This window comes from Cyclopterus lumpus, chromosome 20 (genome assembly GCF_009769545.1).
Source record: "Cyclopterus lumpus isolate fCycLum1 chromosome 20, fCycLum1.pri, whole genome shotgun sequence".
NCBI classification, from domain to species: domain Eukaryota; kingdom Metazoa; phylum Chordata; class Actinopteri; order Perciformes; family Cyclopteridae; genus Cyclopterus; species Cyclopterus lumpus.
This window is the reverse complement of record NC_046985.1, coordinates 14,187,794-14,196,615: the sequence shown is the minus strand read 5'-3', so window position 1 is coordinate 14,196,615 and position 8,822 is coordinate 14,187,794.

Sequence of the window (8,822 nt, the reverse complement as noted above, 5' to 3'; positions counted from 1 at the left end):
CCCGGGCCCTCCACTTATTAATAGAAAAAGACTGAAATCTTTCGAAAATTAATCACCCGTGCTCCCTTGACATTCTGTCTGGAAGCGGCTCTACAGCTGAAGTTTCAACTCTGTGACAGAGGACGTTAAGGTACAGTAAGTGACGGTGACATTCACTGCAGGCTTACCCTTCCATAAATCCAATAGAGATAAATGTAACAAAAGAAGAGCCATAGCTGAGACAGCAAAGTAAGAAGAAATCCGATGAGGATGTCTCTCTACGAAGCATATTGATGTGCTGTAGTTAATATCTGGCAGCTTGCCACATAAGAGCACCGGCTCTGAAACTAATGCACACCTGTGGGAATAAATCAATGACAGCCGCTCATTTTCTATGGAATTGAATTGTAAAATAATACCATGACAGTTGAATCCCTGGATCCATCTCATTAAGCGCTGTCTTCTTTCAAATTTCTTTAAGCAGGATCCTAAATGATTCAGCAAACCTTCCAGTTCTCCTGTCGTTGCACAGAGGCACTCAGAGGCTTGGTGTACTCAGTGATTCACTCTTCAGTCGATACCAATTACTTTGATTCAAACCGTTGAACTAACAATGTCATGCTTAAACAGAAGAGAGCAGCGGATTCAAACTCAGGGAAAACTGTGACGCTGTTGGCTTTGCTGCTCTTCAAGTGAGACATGTTTCACATAAATGAAAGACGTTGAAAGCAAATGAAAAAAGCTTCAATAAATCTCTCTGCTGTGGTGAGCATGTGAGATACACCAGCCATATAACGCAGTTACTTTGATTTGTGTCCTTGGTTGTTTTTGTTCATTAATTTCCTTCCTCTGGCTCAGTCGTGATCTTCGTGTGCCTGCAGTATATCTTGCTGTGCCACTATCCTGATGTGGAAGCCATTCATCACCTGATTAGGTCATGTGATGAATGGTGAGGTCACTACACCTGATAAAACGGCATTGGCAATGTGGTTTGTGCAACTATGAATTTATGTTACTACTCAGGATAGATTAATAATTGTCAATCTGCATTCCAGAGGGTAACACACAAAGAATAGGGATTGAACAAGTGATGCAACAAAGGATTAATATCTGGAGTTGTCCTGAGGAATTAATTATGAAAGAGCGTCATAATTGATAAGAATCGCGCTAAAAGATGAATACTTTTACTATGATAGAACCCTGTTCCCTGGTGTTTGGCTCCAGGAGAGGCTGCTTGTTTAGGAGACAATTTGAAATAAAATGCCTCCAGGTGAAGCATTATCTATAAAAAAAAATAATTTAGGCCAATAATACAAATCTGTCATCTAATTAGTTTCCTGTTGGAGCACAGCTTTGTCATATTATATCGGTGTATTTTTAAAATCCTCCACTCTATTATTGTTACTTTACTCGGGCGTTTGAGCTGCATGACCATTCCTTTACAGCAGGGGTCTCAAACTTAATTTACCTGGGTGCCGCATCAAGTATTCAAAAAAAAAGTACAACTGATCCAATCTTCTCAATCTTTATTAATAACAATTCGGAACATGAACACGCTCTTCAGAGCATTAACGAACTTGAACGGGTTCTTCAGAACATGAACGGTTAAACGAGTTCTTCAGAACATGAATGGTTGAACAGGTTCTTCAGAACATGGGCTTCTCTTGTCATTCAGAATCGTCTGCATGGGAAGAGCCTTTGGAAGAATTCAGACAACAACTTTTCTCGTTCTGGTGGATTTATTTCTCTGATTACAAGCGAAGTAAAGCGCTGATATTGCAATACCAGGGAAGTCACAACAACTCTGCCCTAGAACCGGAAAACCCGGCCTTTACATACACAGATTTCGTCACAGGTTTGTATGCATCATCCCAACTTCTAATTGGTGCTGAACTATCGAGGAGGGGGATAATTCCATCTCGTCCTCTCTCTCCACAGAACTGAGCCCTGCAAGGCCAGTCCACTTCTTGGTTAGACTATTCGATGACATATGGGTGTGTTGTAATAAGGCGCTTTGAGTTCAGAGTTGCCCTGCAGGTCCATGAGCTCCATCTGAGGCACGGGAGGGCATCTTGCACATCGAAGGAGAAGGTCAGCAAACATTTGAAAAGTGTCTCTGTGTGTCTTGAAGTCCTCAAAGCTGTGATCAAATTCCTCCTGTAGCTTTACAATGGCATCAGCATACTTCTCACCACTGAATGTTGTCTGAGAGAGCTGGGCTTTCCATAACACACGTTGTGTGGAGAATGCTCTTGATGTTGTCAAAGCAGCACTGACAAGCTGCCTTGTGACTTCAGCTCCTGTGTGACGTCAACAAGAAAAGCTCAGTCCACGAGCCCTTTGGGATCACAGCACAGGACCTGGGCCGTTCTCCGGATTTCAATCCGATGAAAGTGTTTGAAAATCAAACGCTGCACTTACGAATTATGTGGGGCTGGGCGTACCGTAACCGTAAACTACTTTCGGCCCTGCTAGAAAAAACAGCATTTAGTTTATGCTGGTCTATGCTGGTTTATGCTGGTTCGATGCTGGTTTAGCTGGTCGACTAGCATGATGATGCTGGTCGACCAGCTATAACTCATTAATGATGCTAGTCCACCAGGGTGGCCTTGCTGGTGAAGCTGGTTCACATATGTTTTGGTATTTGATTAATCCAGCTGTATCTGCACACACCATATGCCTATGCCTCATGGTGCCATCGTGGGTATGTATTGTCTTATTTCGTTCTTATCTATAACTAAACTGCATTATTTTTTGACAATATTACGTTTTCTGAAGTTTATGGTAGAAGTTTGCTAAATTACTGTTGCAGTTCTTAGGACCGTGAGAGTTCATGAAACTAAGTTACAACTAGATAAACATATGACTGAAGACATATTACAAGTTTGATGCAATAAATGATGTATAAAGTTAAAATCACAATGAATACATAAAGCCTGTAAAACCTAAATTCATGTTAGAGATTGCTTTCATATATCTACATTACATGCATCTGTACATGTTAAAGCAAGCAGAGAGAGAATTGATTGTTGTTTTAGGATTTTGTTTCACCCTTCAAGAAGCAGACAGTCTTCAAAGTTGTGATGTTTGGATGATGTTTATCTGGCTGTCAAATGATATACAGTTCAGTACATTACAATAAAGACAGCACAGGTACAAACACATTTCTCCACATCTGTACATCCCAGCATAACTAAGCCTAAACTCTACCTGAGAAAGTCTAATCAACCAACTACAAATGAATGCAAGCTATGAATGAATGACCCTCTTTGATTCAGTCTAGTCAGACTAGTCTCTCCCATGTGCATTTGGAAAGTCACAAATGTTTTTATATTATTTTTTTAAATAATGCATGTCTGCTCTAACCTGTCAACAGGAATCAGACACAATGGAGAAAGAAGTGCTCCACTAACGAGTCGGATATGTGACACAAACCCATAACCTTGTGATAAAGGAAAGGATGTATGTGTGTGAAGCTTTTTGAACAGTGCAACAATTTATGTACCTTCTTCTGAAGGAAGGGATATGATCTTCTGAATTTCACCATAAACATCATCGCTGTGCTTTGCAAAACAGTCCCTGCGTCTCTTACTGAGGGTATAGTTTTTGCCGGTATACACCAGTCCTTTATGCACCATTCTCTTGTGCACTACCATTTCGTCTGGTGCTTGTTCTTGTGCAGAAACAAAGGCACTCTTCTCATCAGCAGTGGTCTCTGTCATTCTCCCTTGAAATGTTGTGAAACTTTTTACTCTTCTGTCATTTGTCATCTCCAAACAGAACTCCTTGACTTGCTCCCTTACTGCATGCCTGGAGGTTAAGAGAGGTATTGCTCTGTGCAACAGGAATTTGTTCACAATCTGTAGAGCTACACACTTAGTTCCATGAACCAGTTTCAACAGCCAACCATTTTCATTTTCAAATGCAAATGCTGAGTGTGCCCAGAGTGGCTCCCACAATTTCACAGACTTTGCAAGGTGAGTTAACAGATGTACATTAAATGTCATTGACACTTCTCCATACAGCAAATACGGAAATACCGCATCCGGATGCGGTATTTCCGCGTTGACCGGTGTTACGGTTTAACAGGCGACCCTGTTAACTGGCGTCTTTTCACGTATAGCTGTCCTTGTGAATGCCGCTTGGTTTAATTTTGTAATGAAGTGTCAACCCCTCTCATATACACAATAATAATATATATACTATACAAATTAAACAATGCGGCATTCACGAGGGCAGCTACGTGTTCTCTTCCTATTTTCAACAGCTGTCTTAACTACGACAACAACGGACGCGTTTGTTCAAAGTCGCCAGTTAACAAGAAGAAGGTTTCGCGGACTGTCTGAAAATCGTGCGTGTGAGAAAAACGCGCGGGCCGCACTAACACTAAACTTTGACGTCACGTAGGAGGCCACAAAATATTGGTCCGGGGGCCACGAGTTTGAGACCCCTGCTTTACAGAGTTTGACACGAGTAGGACGTTCTCCTCTGCTGAAGGGGGAACATTTCGCCGTGCTCATTTTAAATGAGGTTTAAGAGATTTGAAGTACGAGCATCATCTTGTGACCTCAAGCCAATCATGATCCCGGGTAAAAATGAACAAAAGCAAGTTATGATTGCAAAAAGCTGGCAGCAGAAAAAAAGACCAAAAAAAAGCACGAGCAACACCAGTAAGAAACGAGGGACGACACGACACTGAAAGAGGCAAAGCACACGGAATAAGTACACAAGGAGAGCGTGGTGACACACAGGTGGAACCAATCAGTGCTGGCCAGACGATCATAAAGGCGAAGCAAAACCAGAGATGACATGAAGTGTAGAGTGAACATTCAAAACAATACAGCAAACTCAAAGGTAAAACCAGTATGCAACTTACACAGGTGTGTCAGTTCAAACCTGCAGTGAAAGCACTCGTAGAATGGATTCTTCAGGGTAGTGGAAGACATCTTGTTTACATTTGCACATTCATTTTTTTTGAACAAGGTCAAATTGAATTTTACTCTTTTTTGGGGGGGGGAAATCCATACACACAAATTATTATTGTATTACAGAGTTTTTTTTATCAACACTAAATATATGGTGCCCCTTTTCTTGTCACAAACGTTTAGTTAGTTCTCATTTGCAGGCAATGCAGTAAATGTTGAGCAACTCTGAGAAATTAATGTATTATGAAACACGTATAGTATCACATATTCTCATAAAACCTTGGGTAGGCCTACCTACTCTACCTGGTGACATCAACTTTCATGTCACCCTCCTTGTCTGCGAAGGAACATTTATGTACCACCTTTACGCTCACATTAACTTTAGAGTTAATATTATCCCATTTCTGTGTATTGACTCCATCCAAGCAGCATGTGAGGTGAGATATTAGATGTAATTCCCTGTTGTGTTTACACATGTCAAGCAAGCAGAAATGTCTCCCAGGGGAAAGCCTAACAATAACCCTCCTGTCAGTGCAAGTCGACAACACTACTTCATATGCACACGTTCAACCACTTAGGTGCATGGAATGTGCCATGGAAAATACAGATGGCAGGGCCAACCGCTGTAAAGGCAAACCAGAAAATGCTTAATAACAAAGCTCGCCTATAATTTATATATGAACATCAGACCAAGACTTGGACTTTGCAACATGAAATACACCTTAGTGCTGATATGAGGTTTCAATTACTTTTGTTTTGGTAAGGTGACAATGAATCGCACACGGACACCTCCTCTCTTCATTGGAGCAGATGGAAGACAATGCTGAGAGGCAAAAACATGCCCCATCTTGCTGCTTTATTTCTGAAGTCTGCTCGAGTTGCTGCGTTCATTAATTTTTGTGAGGTCCTGGGACCTATGTGTACAGATTGTAAAGCACTCTGAGGCACATTTGTGATATTGGGCTATACAAAATAAACTGAATTGAATTGAAAATGTTTACTTTAAGTATGTTTTCAGGCTGCACTTAAAAAGAAAAAGTGTGAAGAAAGAAAATGTACCTTCCTTTTTTTTCCATTGAGTGAGCTTTTTAAATGGCACTTGGCATCGAGAGCCACATATTGCGGAAAGATTAATTGCAGCTAAACTTGGATATCTCGTGTAGCAAAAGATTAAAAAGAAAAGAGTCAACCGAATCATCTCCTGCAACCTTGTGTACTTTCAAATCCAACATGAACTTTGATGTGCCCTTTGAGACATAATGCATCATTCCCAAAGGACTTGACTCATTAGATTGTTAAGGGATTGTAATAAATGCTTTCTGTGAGGTTATTTACATGACCATATGGTTCTGAATAAAAGCGGACAGAGCCGATGTCAACTTATATACATCCTCGTGTCTTATTTAGAAAGCTAGGGGGATGGAAGCAATGTAATGTATGATTTGTTTAGTTTTTTCATTCCACCTCTCGGCCCTCTTTAAGCGACAGATATGTTCCGGCTCCATTGCAAGGCATGTTAACGCAATCATGTTAAGAGCCACAACGTTTACTCAGGGTGACATGATAGTTATCTATGCTATGAGGTCATTCACAGCCTCGGATGGCTATGAAACTACACAATATGGAGACAGAAAGTGTCATCTTAAAAGTGACATCTTAAGAAATTCGCATTCGCTTTTCATCTTCCAAGGGAATTGGCATACATCATAAGGCCCTGAGCAATCAAATCTGGACAGATCACAGAGAAAATAAAATAATGCAAAAAGGAGTCTGATCACAAGTTTTATAAGGAATTGAAGGTAGAAGTTTCAAAGCACCCTGGTTTGTATAGTTCTAATCCAGGATTGAGGTGAATGTGAAATCAATTATGAACTCAGTAGGATTATTGACGGATATCACCTAGTCAGTACAGCATGTGAACAAAATGACTTTTCTTGGAAACTTCCATTCATTTATCTGAAATGGAACAGTGCATCAGCTCTGCAAAGCCACGCCTGGATCAATGAAAAGGAACCACAGAACAATCCCAATTGATCCCCTCTGCTGAAATACACCAGAAGGCGTGTTCGATTCCACGAATCCTTCACACAACTTTGGCAGAGGGAGGGAGCATGTGTGATGAACATTAATAATGTGCTGTGGGCGTGATGTGTGAATATATGACATTTATTTATGTATTCATAAAGAGAAGTCACTTTTGTAGATGGACATCCAGCATCATACTTGTGACATTTAAAAGGGGTGACTAAGGTGGACTGACAATTGTCTTTCAGAGTAGTCCTCCAAAATACTACATCAACATGCACAACTTAAAGAAAGATACCATAATATCACAGACTATCATACTGTATTAACATAAAACATCTTCTATAGCATTTATTTTCTCTTGCCTGACTTCCTTGTACAATTTTGGAATCATTCCTGGTTCCAAAGACCAGTCATAGCCACACCTGTGCTTGAACATTGTATCGCTTGTCTGACAGAAATCCAAATGTTGTATTTAGAAAAGAGAGAACAGTGAGCCCAATAACAAGAAAAGAAACATCACAGGTGAGGCCAGTAGCCTGAAGCCACTGCAGGCCTGTTCTGATGCTGTCTGATATATAAACCACTAGAGTGAATCCAGCCTGTTCTGTGTATCCTGTGACGGCTGCTGAGCACAGATGAAGATGCGTGTGATCCGAGGCTCCAGTCTCCATGAACAAGCGTCCAGCCTTCCAAACAGCCGCATGCTGTGTATGGAAGAGTGGGGATGTCAATGCTAATAAAGCTCTCTGTATGAGCTATTTTTTTTATTTATTCAAGTTTTACTGATGACGATTTTGTCATTTTTTCCATTGTTGTTGATACGATGGGGATGCACATGATTTTACTGAGTGACACTTGAAACCTGGATTGCGAGATGGGGGAATCAATACATTAGAACAGCAGAGAGTGGATTTAAAGATCACATAGTCAGGTGATATTGTAAAACCCATAGACTCAGAAAAGCTATACAAGGCTAAAAACACCTTCATTCTCACACCAAAAGAAGATCATTACCAAGCTGTATTTTAATTGCAGCTTCTACCATGGTGATACATTACCTCTAGTCTCGAGACATAACACAAATCTCTTCTCTAATTAGCTAACTTGCTGCTTTTAATAGAGAAAACTTGCTTAATTTGAATTAAAGCCATTGTACGCTGTCAGAGGCCAGTCACTGCAGTTCCCCGTGATTACTAATGAGGGTTGATACGATTAACAGATTACATCCCACCTCCAACTGTGTGTCTGTGTTTGTTTATGAGTGCGCATGCAAATGCACTTTGCCTCAGGCGTGTTTCATTATATGTGCGTGAAGACGTGACTGTGTTCACCCATGAACAAAAAAAAAGAAAGTTAGACCACACTGTGACAAATCAAAAGCCACCATCAGGTACCATCTCCTTGTTATTGAAGATGCTGTAGAGACTCGATGGTGAGGAGAAGGAAATTATAGTGAACTGTCAATCATCTCAGTGGTTCATTGTCACTTCATGCTGAATAAAATGCCAAAAGGAAGACTCTCAATGCCTCGTGTTGAGAGGAAGAAAATCCCTTCCTTCTTGAGAGATAGTCATCAGGATCATCAGTTACCACTATCTATTTAAGTTTGTCCTTATATTGAAAAATATGAAGAAGAGGTATTTTTACTACGTATGTCCACGTTATCCTTAGCACCACAATAACCTCCTTGAATTGTGGGTGTGTCTCCTGTTTATTCATTTCAGTGAACCTGCCTTCTCAAACAGGTTTTTTGGTTTCAATCTATTAAAAACACCAACATGTGTTTCAGTGTTGGAATCATAGTTTTGGGATAGGCTTGAATCATTCCAATTATGGATCAAATGGCCCCCAGAAAGATGATTGTTTCTCCATAAGATCATGGCGGATATA